The sequence below is a fragment of the Coturnix japonica genome, chromosome 4, assembly GCF_054131305.1.
Source record: "Coturnix japonica strain WE chromosome 4, WE-NBRP24, whole genome shotgun sequence".
In the NCBI taxonomy this organism is placed as follows: Eukaryota; Metazoa; Chordata; class Aves; order Galliformes; family Phasianidae; genus Coturnix; species Coturnix japonica.
In genome coordinates, this window is record NC_140666.1 from 48,074,015 (window position 1) to 48,083,231 (window position 9,217).

Below are 9,217 nucleotides of genomic sequence, written 5' to 3' on the forward strand. Positions count from 1 at the left end.
GTTTGTGGCTGGATGAGCTTGGATGTTATCTAGTGTAAACTTCAAAATCCAGCAGAGGGGTTGGATGTGTGCTTCTGTGACCTTACCTTCAATGTCACATTGTGAAAGCTATATTGCTGGGATTAACAAGCCAGCTACTTGCACCTGCTGGCATTAAGACACTATTGGTATGTGATTACATGGGTAATTTCTGCTGAAAACGGTGTTTTAAGTATCAGTACAGCATACAGAGGAGAGAAGGTTAGAGTTGGGGATAACGCAGTGCAAACAGCATGCCCTGGGTAAAGGGGAACTCCTAACGGGTGGAGCCAGAAGCACGATCTCATGCCTTCCTCCATAGAGGAACTACAAATAATCCTTCATGAGGAAAAGTGATCTGTAAAGTGTTCTGTTACACCTTTCAGATAATGGTGGAGGTTTTTGGTTGTTTTTTTTTTACTGGAAGTAGCACGTTTTTTATTTGTCCCCTGCATTGCGTGTTCATGTGAGTTTCACTTCTCTGAGCCTATGCTGTTTTCCACAGGTTAATGTAATCAGCACTCTACAATGTGTCCTATTTTTTCCATGCTTTGATAGGAAATCAAAGTAGGTGCCTTAGGGGCATGAAGAAGAAACCAGCGTTCCTGCATTTATACTCAAGTTCTTAGAGGGAGGAAATTGGGTTTATCCTGAGGGAAAGGTCACCCTTGATGAGCACTTAAATGGTGCTGTAATTAGTTCTCAGCTGCAGAGGATCACCATCCTCTGTTCTCTTGATCCAGGCAGGTAAATTTGTTGGTTGATGCCTTAAAAATCTTTCAAAAAGTAAAATTACTGCTGTAGTTTCTTGTGGGGAAAAAGACCAACCCACTCTTGTTGGGAAACAAGATGAGCTACATACCATTTGTCTCTTCTAATGTATCTTATAAAAATCAGTGTTGTTAGCAGCTGGTTGTTCTCTTAAATGTGTCACTAACTAATGCTGCTCTTGTATTGTGGTGTGTACAGAAGATGTATTCCTTAGCAGTTGATTCACTTCACAGGGAGGGGCTTGAAAACATTTCATAGGACATCTGAACTAAAAACGCTTCTGATGCATTTCAGATAGCAGTTTATTGAGGTGCAGGAGATGGGAGTTCTTGTCAAAGGAGATAAAAAAGAAAGCACCCTTAAAGCAGCTTGAGTTTCCACTTACCAGTCAGAACACGCAACACGAAATGGAAAGCAATACAAGCATGAAACAAAAGTAACTGTTGAAAATTTGTTTAAACTTCTACTCTCCTGCATATTCAGCCTTACTGTATGGATTAGCACAAGAGACACTGAACATAGAAGGTCATGTAGAATATGAATTACTGTTCCTTCTTTACTTATTATAAACACCTCCTGAACAAGTAAACTAAAGTTGGTAGTTATGTTGTGGGAGATTCTAACATCAGCTTTGGAACAGGCTGCCAAAGGGAGGTGGTGGAGTCGCCATCCCTGGAGGTGTCCAAGGAAAGCATAGACATGGCACTGGTTAGACTAAGTGATCTTAGTGATCTTTCCAACCTAAATGGTGCTACAAATTCTTCAGGTATCTATAGTTGGTATGACTTTGTAAAACACTTCGGGTATACCGTCGTAATTACTACGTATAATGTTAAGAACATAGAGCTGGTAGTAACAGCTCTGGGCTCTGAGAGCATAATCTGAGAAATACATTTCTAATCAAAGCTTTGTTAAACATTTTTTTTTTTAGTTTTGGGATAGCCAGGGGAGAAAGATGGGTGGAGGAATTATTGCCAAGGGAACACTTTTAGTATTAATTTTTTTACTACTTTCTAGATTTTAAAATTGCATATGCATGTGAAAACAGAATGTAACATCAGATAACAAAAGTTGTTTTATGAAGTACTTGTGATTGTGCATTTATCCTTAATTTCCCCCATCCTCTCCAATTAATCTTTATTAGAAATCTAAGTGCTAATGTCTTGAACGACTGGTTAAATGAATGGCTCTGTCTGTTTTTAAAGCCTTTCTGATACTTTATGGTAAACTGATAATTTGTTGCTCAGTAGGATTGGATATTTATTGCAGTTACTGCAAGGCTCTTTTATTGTATTCAATTTAGTCTTGTTGCTTAAGTCCATGCAATTAAGTACAAGAGGAACTGTATCTGCATCATCTGAAGTGCAGATCAGAAACTGGATTTCTATGGAATTACTTAGTGAGGTAATTGACCTGGACTGAGTAGGAGGTGTTACAAATGCTGCTTTTGAAAAGCGTTCAAGTGCCTGTTGCCAATATTTTCAACGGGAACTTTCTGCTCTCAAGCTCAAAGTGTTGGGCAAGTTTGTTCTGTATGATTTTTAGCATATGTCACCAAAACAGTTTGTTCGCTACAGGCAGGAATTCACATAAATGAGTCCATTAGATATTTTACACCTTTCATGATTGTGGTGTGTCACTGCTGGGGTTGGATCTAAGGAGTGCTTTGTTTATGAAAGGAGTCCACGAAGGCAGATGGGATAACAGTTCTGGGTAGCTTCAAGTGAAACAGCCTTATCTCTTGTAAAAGGGGCACAGTAGTCAATGGTTCTGGCATCCAGGATTGCTTCCTTTCTGTCAAAATAAAAGTATAAATATCTCAGTTCTAGAAACTAGCTTGGACCAATGACACTATGAATAGTCCACAATCATTCTATATTTACTGAATAGCTGTATGCACAAAACTAGTTTATAAATTACAGTTTACCAAGACATGGTGTTATACAGTTGCTTCATAAAATCCACAGGGGCTTGGACCTGTAAGCAAATATGTATCAGGATAGGATTTGATTACTCCTGCAGGGAAATTTTCTTTGGCTTTCTCGTGTTTAACAATTTTGGTGTAGTTCAGTTTTGAAATTACATTGCATCTAGAGCATAGGAAGTTCCACACACATGTGCACAAGAACTCCTTTACAGTGAGGGTGATGGAGCACTGGAACAGGCTGCCCAGGGGGGTTGTGGAGACTCCTCTGGAGATATTCAAGACCCGCCTGGACGCCTACCTGTGTGACATGGTGTAGGGAACCTGCTTTGGCAGGGGGGTTGGACTTGATGATCTCTGAAGATCCCTCCCAACCCTTACGATTCTGTGATTACATCATGACTATAATAACTTAAACATCATCTTATTTGAATAGTTTGTCTTCTAAAGCCTCTCCCTTAATCTGAAAGGTGACCTAAAGGTGGTTTGATTAAACAATCCAGTTTACATAATTACCAGCAGTTGTCAGGGATTCACTTTACAAAACAACTGAGCTTGAAAAGTGCCCCTCTTCACAGAAGGGTGTAAGAAGCTTTCATTTTCAATTTAGGCTCATAGCAGTAATGTGCAGCTTCTTACTTGTTACTTGTGAGTGAGTTTAATAATGGTGGTCAGGGTGGTCCGTTTTGTTATTAAATGACAATCTCTACAGTTAAAGCCCTGAGGTCAAAACAAAAAACCTGGGATGTTATTCCTGACCCTTGTATCAGATTTTGAGAGTCCAAAGTGGGGCACTGGTTGGTTACCTTGTGAACACCTTGAAATCTAACTAATGGTGAATAAAAGCCAGATTTGGTGCAGTAGTGAGAGTAAAAGTGGTCTTGGTTAAAAGTATCAGGAAGAATTTGGCATGAGGTGAGAACTGCTTCATTTGCAGTTCCCACTATATTAGAAGTAAATCACCATTTTAATCTACCCAACTTCAGCAACTAAAAAAAATAAAAGGACCAAAATTATTGGCCTAAGAAAGTATTACGCTGAATGTATGTCTGACAGAAAAAAGAAGGATTATGTATATTGGCCACAGTTGTGATTATCCTAAAAAGGTGCACTTTTATTTCTTGAGCACAAGCGTGAGAATGACTTTTTTTTATCAAAAACAAAATGGAAAAACAAAGACGAGCTCTGCTATGAAGTAGGGATGAACAGTGTTTGTAAAGTCTATAGAAAGTGCAGCACTGTAGTTAAGCTCAGATAAGATATGGCATAAGGTGACTTCCTGCAAATGTTCCAGACTTAGAAAAAAACCTTACACTATTTTTTCACCTAACGCATACTGGCTCAAGAGCAGATGCTCCTCCAGCATCCAGTAAATGGTGTGGAAGAACTTACAGAAAATACACTGTTTTGCTCTGAATGAATAAAGCAGGTCCTTTTCAGTCATGTAAAGAGAAACAATTATTGTCTTCTTAAATCTATACTTCACAGAATCCCAGCTAAGACTGTTGGGACCTCTTGTAACTGTCTTATCCCACCCCCATTTTCTAGTGGGTCCTCCCAGGAGCAGACTTCATGGCCGCTCTGGGCAGCCCGTGCCCCATCACCTGTGCAGCACAGAAGTACTGCCTGAGTTGTATGGGTCCTGGTGGAAGAATGGGGCTGGCTTCTACTCAAAAGCAAGGCTATGACCCAGCAGTGCTGATTTACTCTCTCAGGTCTTATGTTTATAATTTTAAGAGTATCTGGTATTGATCAAGGTGATGGCATGTGAGGAGATGAATCATAATATTCCCTTTTAAATGTAATGTGTGTAGAAATGCCTGCAGCTGTATAGAGCACTATCAAAATAATCTGCAGCCATGCAAATAGTCCGAATATACCAGCTCCTGCTTCCCACTGATATAAAGCTATTTCTCATTATTAATACTTCAGTATACCAATGGGACTACAGAAGAACTAACCATGAAAACACAATCACACAGAGGAAAATGTTTTAAAACGGATCAAGTAATTTCTTACATTATTAAGTTACATTAATGGTTCGAATCTAATTAATCTTTTATTAATGCCCTCTACTAATATACCAAGCAAAAATTGTTTTAAAAAAGCGATTGAGAATTTGTTCGTAGCAGTTCTCACCCTTGCAGAGCATCGCTAGATGGCGCTCTTACATAGAGCTCCGGGAAGTTAGTGTGAAGGCTAGTTTTTGACACCTGGAGAAATCGGCTTTTTAAGACAGCTTTTGCAGATAGAAGTACAGCAAACGAGAAGAGTTAATCCTATCTCAGCACTGTTCCCTAAAAACCATGTCTTTAATATCCTGAAAATGGACAAGTGTTAGTGATGCTTGTGGTCAGTGAAATAGAAATTACACCAGGTGTCTATGAAGAGCTGACTTTGTAGTGTTCCTTCATGAAAAGGCAAACTGAAAGATATTGGCAAGTGCTGCTCCTAGTAGCTGAGGAACACTGTGTCCAGCACTTGTGGCTTGTTAGAGCGTGTAAGGCCATTTTGTTACTGTTCATTTGTTTGGGAAGAAAAAACAAACATCCAGACCAACTTTTAAGGGGATCACTGAAACAGTAAGAAAGCAGCACTTGGCAAAGCTCGATGCAAGGATATAGCGCAAGTGTCATGCTCAGAAATTCCACTGGCATCAAAGAGAGCTCCACAGACAAAGCACATGAAGGGTCCGTAAGGCAAAGACTGTATGCAATGAATTATAGAGAGGAAACTGAGCTCAGCGGTCTCCCTCGTTTATCCCAGTGTTTCACTCTGTTGCACAACAGATGGGGTCAAGTGACCTAAAATGCTCATACAGACCAGTATCCATTAATTCTGAAGGGAGTTAAGATTTCGTGGTATGCAAAGTTTTTTTCCTCTTGTGCTGAAATACAGACAGACAATGGGGAAATGAAGCCTTGATGGTACATTCATTTTGTGTAAAAGTCATATTATTTTAAGATAAAATCATATTCCTTTTCCTTTTTATTGTAATGGGTCATAAAACAATGTTGCACAAGATAGGTGAATTTTATCCGCTGCTATGAGGTCACCGTGTTTAAATAAGCTCGTATCAAACAGGGAAACAAAGTTCTTAATTCCTGTTTACAATCCAAAATATTAGCAACTAACATTAAATGTATACTTTGTTGACAGGACATTTGAAAATCTACTGCAGTAGTTTTCTCAGTCTTTATTATCAATAGGTTTGTTTCCATTACTATTGCTCGGTCATGAGAACAAGGGAAATGATGCAGGATGAGCTGGTGAGAAAATTTAGAGGAAACAATAGTAATGACTCACAACTGAAGTCTGTGCTTTAGAAATTCCCACCTTTCAAAGAAGGTCTGCTAAAGAAAACTTGAAGCAATGTTCCAGCAAAGTCGAAATTATATTGAAGAAATGCTATGGCATGCGAAGCATTGTTTTCACAGGCAAACCAATCTGCTCGACTCTTTTCTTTTGAACTTTTTTTAGGTTGATGGGATGCTAAAAATTGTTTGCCTGCTACATTGTCTTCAGAGACAATCTTTCTTTGAAGACTTACAGGAGCTGAGTTCTACAAATAGCGGGCTGCTTTCTCTGAGGTTAATTTTCTCCACTCTTTGCAGTTGTCTTTTGAAGGGTATCGCAGAAAATGCTTAATACTTCAAAGGCTTAGATCTTTACATTGTCACATTCAGTACAACAACGTTACAAAAAGTAGGGCTAAAATGTGAACATAGTGGGCAAAAGACAAACATGCATCTCAGTGTGATAAGCAATAGATGGTGATGGATTTCTGGTGTAAAGTGCATGACAGCAAGAACATTTATGAGGAAGGAGAGGCTTTCATGCACCATTCTCTGTTTTTTTCTGACCCCTTCTCCCTCCATGTTCTTCTGTAAAAGACTTTTTCCTTGCTAGTGTGCATGGTTCCTCTGCAGTTTCCCAAACCTTCTCCACTGTGGCTACACTTAGGAACAAACTAAGTTGCACGTTTTGTTATACTAGTGACAATTGTGCTCACATGAATAATTGTTCTTTTGTGTTGGAAAACGAGATGGTGTCATATCTCGGGGAAATCAAGTTCAGTGTAGCAAGATTTTTATCTGCTTTTGGTATGTGCCTCTGCATATGGCTCCTGTTATGTGACTGCTTGGAGGATGTATTTTCTCATGAGTGCTTCTAGCTGTCATGTTAAAGGAGTCTTTTGTTTATCTCAGAGTTGAAGTTAGAATTACAGAAGTTGTATTTTTAGTGGTGACTTGATGTGTATATAGCACAGAGAACACTAATAGGTTAAAGTTATCTGTTAATCCACTAAACAGAAAACATACCGTGTCGCACACAGTCATTTTCATGTTAATTTATCAGTGCTCCTTAACTGTGTCTGGCAAACTCTTGAAACTGCCATCTGGACAAGTTATTCCTAAAGTATATGTGTTCCTTTTATTTCTATGGTAAAAGCCATAGCGAGCCTTTTCTTTTATACTGGCATATTAATGTTATCACATTAACAGATACTTCCTTTTCTTGTCTACTTAAAACCATTAAAAATGTTGTGAATCAAGTGACAGTAAAAATACAGCCTTGGGTCATATATATATATATAATGAATATATATATATATATATAATGAATTGTATGTGAACTTTCAAATGGATATTTACAGATGTGTTGAAATGCTATGCCATTCTTAGTTAAGCTGCTGAACAGTAGAGAAATGAAGTAGAAAACACAAAACACTCCTCAAATGCAAATTTTAAAGAAATGAAATGGAAATTTCTTTTCCATTTGTGAAGGAAATGTCTTAAAATGCATCCCTGATATTCTAGGACTATTCAGATTCTAATGCATCAAAGCACTGTGATGTTAAACACAGGAATCATAGTGACTGCTTGAAATAAGACTTCATATCATTTAAAAGCATGAAAGGAGAAGTGGTGTATGTGATTGTGAAAGGAAGAATTTATTAGTTTTTTCTGAATGCAGGATTAAGTAAAAAGGATAACAAAAATGAAAGCAGTTAATTTTCAGTTAGCCCCTCCCCATTTATTGGTGTGCTGCCATAAACAACTTTGAAATGATCACACAGACACTCGATTCAAAATGAATGATCTTCAGAAACATAAGTAATGGTAAGAGGACTGAGTGTCACTCATGTTTTGTATTTAAAGAAGAGATACCTTCATTTCCATCTCTGTCTGCCACACGTGGTATTGTGAAGTGTCTTGTGATTCCATCATGCTCTTTTAACTGATCATATCTTTACTATTAACTACTTTAAGTAAATAAGATGATGTTTGCTTTCTGCTTGGTCACAATTTGCTGCTGAAAGATATCTTTCCCAAATGTGTAGTTTTATTGCACCATCTTTTGTGAAGCTGGTCTATAATAACCTTAAGTACAAAGCTTTCAGCTTTATCTCTAAAGAAGTAGAGGTTGTACTAGGGTTTCAGTTCCTACATAGTAGCACAGAATGTAAACTCTGTTAGAGCATCTCAGTTAGTATCTCTTCCTAGCTCCTCATATACTGTGACTGTCTTCAACAAGATTAAGCATGCAGTTGATCTGCAGCCTATGCTGTGCTTCTGGATGCAGTTTGATGGCATCAAAGGTAATCTACCAGGCAATATACTACTAGAATCTAAATCAGTTAGGCTGAAATTGTATTATGTAGTTAAGTGTTCAGCCTAGCAAAATGACTTCTTGGATGTAGCAGGTAGTAGAGTGTGGTGGGGAGATATGTTGCAGGTGTGAAGGCTGGTTTTCTCACAGCCTAGAAACTCACTGCAGTAAATCTCTGCATTACTGATAACTCATTTTTGTGCTGAAGTACCTGTCCTGGACCCAGCTCAGGGATTTCTGCACTGCATTATATTCTATGATTTATATGTTATTCTGTTCCCTTGTGAGGTTCGTCTGTGAGTCTGTGCTAAGTGTGCTAGCTGGAAGCAGTAAGAGACTGGTCCATAGTTTCTACCAAGAAGCACAGTGGGAAAGAAGACCTTAGAAGGGAACACGTAAACGCAGAAGCTGGTATTCTGTTTCTGGAACTACTGAAGTTTTTTTTTGCGACTTCAGACTAGTAATTTATCCACTATCTTTATTTACTCATTCGTGAAAGAAGGATGATAATTATTTACCTCATTTGAAGTTATGATGGTTCATTAGCTTGTTTCCCAAGAGCTTCTTGACAGCTGAGGCTGACCAGCACACATAGACAGAAATGTCCCATGGCCAGGGCCTAGCAGTTCAGTTATGCTGAGCCTTGCCCAGCCAGCTGGCTGCACTTCTGCAAGAAAGCTAAGGCTGGCCTTCAGATGGACACCTTTTTTTCTGCGGTATTGATTAAATTGTGGTACCCAGCTCAAGCTGATTTCAGATGAATGTTAAGAAACAACAACAACAACAAAGCAATTGCTACTCTTTGCTGATGTGATACACCAGGTGTTTGCTTGTCCCATACTTCCGATTATCTAATGAAATAATTGTGGTTACGAATAAGCTTAAACTTGC